Below are 8,975 nucleotides of genomic sequence, written 5' to 3'. Positions count from 1 at the left end.
CTGTCAAGCTGAAGTTGATCTGCAATTCTCTTTGTAGCCGATCCTCTCCCAGCATCTACGATCCAGACGCACAAGGGAGGAACATTGACGAGGCGCATGAGAGGAAAACCAGCACATTTGGGTATGACTAAAACCTTCAAAGCATTCTCCGTCTGCCTGATCTTTTCGGCGATGCAGCCTATAGCGCAGACGAGCAGCACATGGAAAAAGATATTCTATATTTTTCAGCGCCATGTGTTATTTGTGTTTCTCTGGACCTTGAGTTTCATGGAGCCCCCGCACAATGAAGTGAGAGCTTGTAGCAGCTGCCAAGCGGCATGTAGTGTAGAAATACTACCTCCTCTGATGAGGTCGAGAGGAAAGACACATTTTTAAAAGGAGAAAGGAAATAAGAGGATTAGGGTTGATAATGTGTGTGCAACCTCCCACAAAGACAAGTGTGCCCTGTTCTCTTGCTCGTGTTTGGGCTGCTTACAATGGTCACCAGGAAAAGGACGAACATTTTCATTGGCTGGTGAAGGTTGTGTTGTTGGCAGGTGCGATACTTTCATTAAGAGCTGAAGGTCACCAACAACACCTTTTTTAAAAATATCTTTCCCCGAAGCAAGTGTTAAAATGCACATTCTGAATCCCTCCTGGTGTCTCCTGGAAATCGTTTCTATTACTACCTAGTTTGTTGTTATTTATTCTAAATTGCAATTAAATTTGGCCAAACACCATGGCAGCAGATGGGCTCCTAAAGCACCCCGAAAATATAAAAAGGGGAATTTAATGACCTTAATAATTAGTCTTTGAGTGTGAGAAATGATCTAAGAAATGTCGCTATCAAAGAAGACTTTGTGCCGTTGTAGATCTCTCATCTGTGTAGTTTATTATGCAAAAGATTTACTTGCAACCCAGAGTTTGGAGTACTTTAAAGCAAAGAAAGAAAAACGTGTTATGCTCAAGGTCAACTCGGTTTGCAATTCAAGTAATTAGTAAACTGAGTGGAATAGGTTTATTTGCTTAAAAAGACCAGCCAGAATGGCCAAATGTAGTGGAAAAATGCCAATAAACAAAACTGCTCCCACATTTGCCATATTATCATATCCAGGTAATAAAAGATTTGATTGATGAAGGCGTTGGCAGAGCAGCGAAATTGCTCTCTTGCCATATTTACATGCGGTAAATCACTGCCTGCAGAGTAATTTGGCATTTGTGCCATCCGCAAACATTAATAAGACATAAATAAATAAAGTGAGGGAAAGGTGATTGTATATGTCTGTAGGGATTTTTGGAGCCGGATGCCTCCGACAGAACTGTTCCAACACTTTGTAGGAGCTCTGTTTCCAAGCCTCTATCAGCTTCCTAAGTCATATCAGATGTTTTGGCTTTATTGGGATTGAAATGATTATTAGCCTGAGCACCCACCCTGCTGGATATTTCTCCTGCGAAATAAAGACCATCACAATAATGACTTCTGCTTCGTGGGATATCTGTTCCTTCTATCCAATACTTTTAAAACTATGCCTTGAAGAATTATGACTAGCAGGTGAACGGCAGAGGTAGATATCTCTTGAAAAGGCTAGTGTACTGGAAATTCATTTGAGGGGAAATTAGACTTTACGGAGCCATCCTTATTACAACTGGGCTGCTAAAATGTCTTTGTCGGATCAAAGAAAAACCTCCATTAAACAACGAACAACACGGCGGCGGCGGCTCTGAATAGAAAGCTCATGGCCGTATAAGAGTGCAGACGTTTGCTCAGCCTGTACTGAAAACCTTCAGCAGGAGGGATTACGAGAGAAGGTGGAGCATTTATGCTGTACGCTGCATGTTTCCTAAATTACACTGTGCGGGTCATTTCCATAGGGGGGAAAAAGTAGGCCTGCGGCGTATCTAATTTGTCTATAATACCAGCAGAAATGGAGAATCTCCTGCCAAGCAGCATCTCAACTTCTCCCTTTGTCTGACATCCTGTTGCCAGATTTGCAAAACTCTGCCAATCTTCTGCCGATATTCTATGAAATCAGACGTAATCCCTCAAACAAGCCATGCATTGGAAAGATTGTCGTATGGATATCCAGCGTGTGTTAATTCACAATTCCCAAGGCATCCAATTAATACTTCGGATTTTATAGGAGATATAGATCGGAAAACAAATCGGACATGAATATGTTTTACTATTTTTGTGCTACTTCTATGATTAATGTTATTTTTATACACAAAAAGGAGAAATGTAGGGTTTTTTTAGCATTAAATTAACTTGATTAGTCAATGTTATAATTATAAAGGTATAGTAAACCTGATTAGAAACGTGATCAGCAGTGCAGATTAGATGACTGTTTGTTTTGAATGTGCAACCTTGAATGTTACACACAGTCAAGGATGTATTATTAAACAAAGAAAGTGGTATTTATATTATTAAATGGCTTAAAACCATATTCACCCCAATCTTAAATATATGTAGCAAAATGCTCTATATATCTCTTATTGTGTAAGATATTTCTATTTAAAAATGATGCATTCACGAAAGAGAATGCGTATTGAAATGTACAAATATTCACGTCTCAGCCTCATTCAATAAGAGGAATAATACAGTATTTAAATGATGTGGGATCCGTGTCGTATGATGTCTCTGTGTAGCAGAAGCAGCAGCAGTGTGTTTCTATAATAAGGCTGTATGTGTGAAAACACCTTCACTCTTTTGTTGCGTGAACTCAAGGCTCTGAAATGTATGCATTTCTTTCATTCTTCCTCCTCTTATATTCAATCAAATACAAGAAACCTTGGACTCCATGGAAATCCCATTCACTGGCAACAATACAGAGAAAGCACGTATAAAGAGAAAGTGCTTTTTCGTCTCAGGAGGGGAAATAAAAAAAAAATCATTAATTCCTCTCTATGGTCAGAAACGTACACTCATGCTGATTCAGTTTAGCACTCGATAAGTAGCGGGTGTAGTGTTAAGCATTAATATGTGTGTTTAAGAAATTCGATCACTGCTGCTACCGATGCTGTGACTGTTTCAAGTGACGGAAAAAGAAAAGTTGTCAAAGAAATCCTTTTTCTCAAATTACAGTCACACTGCGCAGAGAAGCGTTTACCATTCAGGTGTTGGTCAGAGAGCTGGCTGTGCTCGACTATTTCAAATTGATTACAGGGCGAAGGATGGCCGCTAGACCTAAATTTAGGAACGCTTTCACAAATGAGATCTGAGATATATTTTTTCAAAACTTTTTTTTCGCATAGGCTCCAGTCAGAGTGCTTCCTGTCGCTCAGGGTTGCAAGCTGCTTCTATACTTGTGTTCAAAGTTAGGCACAGAGCACAGATCACACCTAACGCATACTGACAGTGAAGCCAAAAAAACATGTCAGATTTTTCTTTTCCCAATGTCAAATTTCTGATGTTTTGCAATTTTCTAGTAACATTTGAGATGTAATTGCCTTGTCTTTAATAAGCAGTGACCTTATTTCTGCTCTAACCTCCTTTTAGCCACAGACCTCTGCTTGATGCGCCTGCTTCCTTTTGTGTCCCACTTAACATTTATATTAAAAATAAAACCTTCCAAGAATAGAGAAAATAACCTTTTGTTCTCTCGCAGGTAAAACAGTTAAACACTTCAAGCCTTTGACAGCTTAGAGTTCAACATCTACTGTAGCATCGTTACACAATCCTTAAAAATATAGTTGTGGTATTAATAGCAGCTGTACTTAAATTTGATGAAAATGAAGATGGTCATTTATTAATTAGAGCAGTGGCATTCTGTGTGTATATTCTTAATACCATTAATAAAAAAGAAGGTGTTACGGAATATAAAAATCATGTTTTGTAATATCAAAAAAAATGCAAAACTTTTTGATATTACACATTTTCATCTGCAGTTTCCAATACAATTGCTAAACCTGGTCTCGCTTCATCTTATGTGCATAATTCTGTAAATATACACTCAATTTATTAGTTACACATAGCTAATGCATTGTGGCGGCATTACATCCGATCATCACGAATGATGTTAGAGAGATTTTTGGATATACAACATTTTGTATTTTCAATTTTTTTTAAAACACAAGTATTCTTCTATTTAGCTAAAACGTGTGAGTGTCTTTTTACCCACATCTAGATATCGACTTTAAATTAAAATTTCATATCATATTAAAACAAATAGCCATACTCAATGACATATTATTGACGTCAGGATGTTGTATTGTGCTGTCATATTCATAAACACCATCACATGGCGTCTTATCCCCAAAACCTTAGAAAATATGAATCTGTCCACAAAAGGATAACGTCAATCCCATCACCCATAATCATAATCCTGAGAGTTAATACCAACACGGAGTCTTTACAGTGGCGACAAAAACACAATAATTGTGACTGCGATATCTTTTGACACGTATGGTCCAGGCGCCCCGGTCTCGGCGCCATCATCCCTGCCCTGGGTACGTTCCTAAACGTCTCGCTGCTGTATAATTCACACGCCGCCGTGTTACATGTCGCGTTGATGATGACACAACACGTTGACGTCGGTTCACTTCCTCTTGTTTGTCCCCCCTCGTGAACAGCAATATGCACGACGCCACTTGGCATCGCTTAGCAAGACAAGTAGCACACCTCGGCCACTCGGAGTTGAAACACGATCGCTATAACACAACAGCACCGCCCAATTGACTTATATTAGTGTCAGGTCTCTTGTTAACACAACTGTGTTGCTCCATTTAACCGCTGCGGGTGCAGACTCTATGTAAAAATCCATATCGCTGCATGTTGTCACCACATGTCTTTTTCACAGTAACATAATTCCTATAATAGGTGTCTGGTAACGCTCAGTGTTGACTGTATAATCAGTACATGAACAGCCCTAGGTGCTCAGTTTATTGTATTCAAAGAAATTCATCTTGATAGGTCAATCTCTAAAAAAGTGAAACCGGGCAGTGCTGTTGTAAAAGTGTGGAGCCATGCTGCTGCTGCTGCTGCTGCTGTTCTTACTTACTTTCTGCAGATCACTTACCGTGGTTTTTTAGAGCTGGAGAGTGAATTTTGTCACACTGTATAGTGCTTAAAAACAAGAGGTTAGGAAAACATAACCTGCCTGTCTGAGGCAATATGGTGTGGAAGGGGCCTGCTGTGTCTGTTAATTCCCAGTGCAAGAAAATCCCCCAAATCATTAAATATCAGCAGAAGAAATCTGTGCCTGCAAGAGAAAATAACACATGTTGGTGGGTTAGAACACATAATGCCAAATCGAGAAAATTAGGACTAGAAACTGGCGAAATGAATTACTCGTCTTTTTTGCATCACAGCGGGGGCTAACCATGCAATTTGGATTCTAAAAACATTAATATTTTGATGAGGGTGTGTTAGGCTAACAGATGGGGGCAAGCTAGCTCTCTTAACATAATAATGCTTCACATAATAGAATACCCAGAGAGAAGTCATCCTGTGCAATTGGCCATGCTCTGCTGCTACTATGTAAAACATGTATTTTGGGGATTAAATTAATCAAATGTAATAAAAATGTTTTGTGAAAAATAAAAATAAACCTCAATACAGCAGTCACAAATATAACTGAATACAGCGGATACAATTGTTATATATAATATATATTATTTTGTATATATTTAAAAAAAAAAATCTTTATCTTAAAGCATATATGTTAATGAGATATGCATCCAAAGCAGTGATTGGTCCAGGGTTTGTGAGTGTGTATCAGTCAATCGAGGGTACTGTGGCTAGCTAGCTTGGCTGAAATCATGGTTAGAGAGCCATCAGCCTCTCCAGCTATCAGCTAGCTGCAGCTAACATCGAATATATATATATACATAAGCTCTGTGAACCCTAATGTTCTTTACTTGTCTGATGAGCTGTTACTGAAGTGTTGGGGTGTCATAGCTACCAGAATTTACACGCACACACACACACACACACACACACACACACACACACACACACACACACACACACACACACACACACACACATGCTTTTCAATTAAGCTTCACTCATCCACTTTTCCACTTGTAACATATACTGTTATATATTGTTTTCTCTTTGAGCTGACATTCTACTTTCATTTCAAATACCACTCACATAATTGTTTACTTCAAGTTCAAAGCCCCATTTTTTTTTTAAAGAAAAAGGTTGCACACCCTTGCTGTTGTGTTAGCAATGTTTTTATGCTCTGTGGAAATCTAATTTTAGAAACTCTTCACTTCATATTCTTTTTTTTGAAAGTTCTGTTCAATATCGAGCAGATTGAATGTAAAACAGGGCTGCATCTGCGTGTTTCATTAGATCTGGCGGGGAGGATTGCTCACAGACTGAGAAGTTGCATCTCTGTAGAAACCTCTGGTCATTACCATGAGGAGAAATTAACCCCGTCCTTTGCTGTTTGATGTGGTCGGCTGATGTAAAGCGCCACAGTCAACTGCGTAAAGACCCAAGCCGGTCTCCTTGCTTTTGAGTTGTGGCGTGAAGCATGCGAAGATGGTGTATGATGCATGCTTTCTGCTCGCCGTCTGCCTAACAGCTTCCAGTCGAGGATGATGTCACTTCTTGCCCTGCAGAGGAGTAATCAGTCTCCAACATGCCTGAAGGGCCCCCGAGGAGTTATCGGTCTTTGATAGTTGTCTCTATTGCAGCTGATTCAATCTGTAACACTTTAAGCCCTGCGTGAGCGTATAACAAACATACTTAATCATTTCTGCCGTTAGAAGCGGAGAAAGTCCTCCGCGAGCCTCCCTTGATATGTTCTGGTTTGCAGAGTATTAATATCATAGCAGACAAAGTGCTACGCCTTGCAAGAGGCACGATTACATACGTGCACATGACAGAGGGAGACGCGGAGCGGCAGATTCACACGCTACACACCCTCGGGCCGATGCGAGCGCACAGCGGCGCACACGCACGGCTCAGTGTGCCACTTCCTCATCTCCTGCTGCTCTGTCCTTAAACCTCTTCACCCTCCATGCAGGGAGTAGACACTGTGCTCTTTTCTCTTTGTCATGGTAATAACACTAAGCCTAACTGTCCCCCATTTTGCCTGTCAACTTGCATTTATTTTGTTTTGCTTTTTTCTTTTCTCTCTCCAGCATGTACTGTCAGGTTTCTTGGGGTACGTTTAAGTCCCTCCCCGCGTCATTCACGGCTCCTGGAACCAATTATATTATCCGGCCGGCCCTTTCAGTTCCTACAGAAGGGAGGACAGAGAGAAACCCAGATCTATTCTCTGTGCCGCCAACATCACACCTTTACTAACCTATTCTTAAGATCCCCACTCGGGAGATTTCCATTCCTCGCTCTCCTTTCTCTGTCCCTCTCAAACTCTTGCCTCCGTATAGTTTCTCATTCTTGCCATGAAGCCTCGTCTGACAGTGTGAATAAGGGTCTTGTTGTTTGCAACACCCACGTACCGCTGTGTGACACATTATCTGGTGTAGTCTGCCATTGCAGCAGGATGCTTGCCTCAGAGCCTAACCGTATTGTCTGAGCTTTCACCTCACCCCTGGCTATCTGCTGTGCTCTGGCTTAAGGCTTATCCTCAGGCCTCTGCAGAGCTGCCGGGCCAATGAACACTAACAACTTTCCCTTTGTATGCTGTGAGAGCCTCGCTACAGCAGCACTGGCACGTTTACTACTACTGTCTACCTCTACTACTGATATTATTCTGTCCGTCTATTAGCAACACAACGACACGTCGCATTATGTCGGTGTGTTCAGCACAAGCTCTTCGATTCACTATATGCATTGTTCTGAACCATTCAAAACGCATTACGTTCAAAATCTCTTGAACAAAGCAGAGCGGCTTGTTTAGATGAGATCACATCCCCCCCTTTTTTGATACCACATCTGGTGTTTTTGTTACACTGTGAAGTGCTGCTTTGTTTTTTTTGGTTATATTTGATGTTGAGAAACCAGTCATAATTGGTAAAACATTTTTTTTTTTTTTTTAATCACTTTGAATGTTATCAATCTTATCATCCAATCAAGGGCATTGACCTGTTGCCGTGGCAGCCTCTGCTTTCCACTGTTTTGTATTCTGGCTGTGGGGATTTGCTTTCATTCAGCCACTAGAGCATTAGTGAGGTCAGGGCACTGGTGTTGGCCTGGCTCACAGTCGGTGTTTCACTTCATCACAAAAGGTGTTGAATGGGGTTGAGGTTGGGGCTCTGCGGAAGCCAAGTCAAGTTTTTCGAACACAAGTCTCAGAAAAAGTCATTTTTATGAACTGCCTACAACCTACAACCCTACAACCTCCTACAAGAAACCCCATTCTAGACAGAATATGACGGTTTGACAGGCCAACAGCAGCAGAAACAAAGGACGATTTTGTCCTTTTAGTCGGTCCAGCTATGGCTGATGTTCTGCAGCCCAGTGGGAGTTAAGACTCGATGTGTTGCCTCCCGAGTGATGCCACGATGTCCATTTGACTCCCCAATGCCTCTCACATTTTTTGACACCACTTAAAGGTTAAAGCAATCCACCAGGCATGTGGTGCTGTTTCAAAGGCATCGAGGTAGATCACATGGTAAACTATTCTTTCATCTTCTGACGAGCTGCTGCTGCAATCAGACGAGGCTTTGCCCGCATAATCATTGGCTTTGATATGGATGCAGTTCCATTGAGATTTGTATACCATTAATACTTTTTTTTATGCTGTTTCTCAGCTGCTTGACATTAGTTTTCTCTGACTGCAAAGTGATGCTCAACTACAGCTAGATTTCATGTGAAAATAAAGTTTCTGATTCTCCTATACAGAGAGCTGAGCTCCTGTATGAGCTTGATCAAAATTGCAGTGTTAAAGTCAAAGTTGTTCAGCTGAAAAGCGGCCCTATATAATTATCCTAATCGCACTTTCAAAAGCCACAGAGCTGTCAAATACTTCCGTACAGCATAATACACATATTGGCTAGAAATGAGTCAGTCTGACAAGTGCAATGATATGCCAGGAATGTCAGGACAACAATGGAGGGCATATTCTTTTGCTCCTGTC

This window comes from Eutrigla gurnardus, assembly GCF_963514095.1.
Source record: "Eutrigla gurnardus genome assembly, chromosome: 4".
Classification (NCBI taxonomy): Eukaryota; Metazoa; Chordata; class Actinopteri; order Perciformes; family Triglidae; genus Eutrigla; species Eutrigla gurnardus.
Note: the sequence above shows the minus strand (reverse complement) of the source record.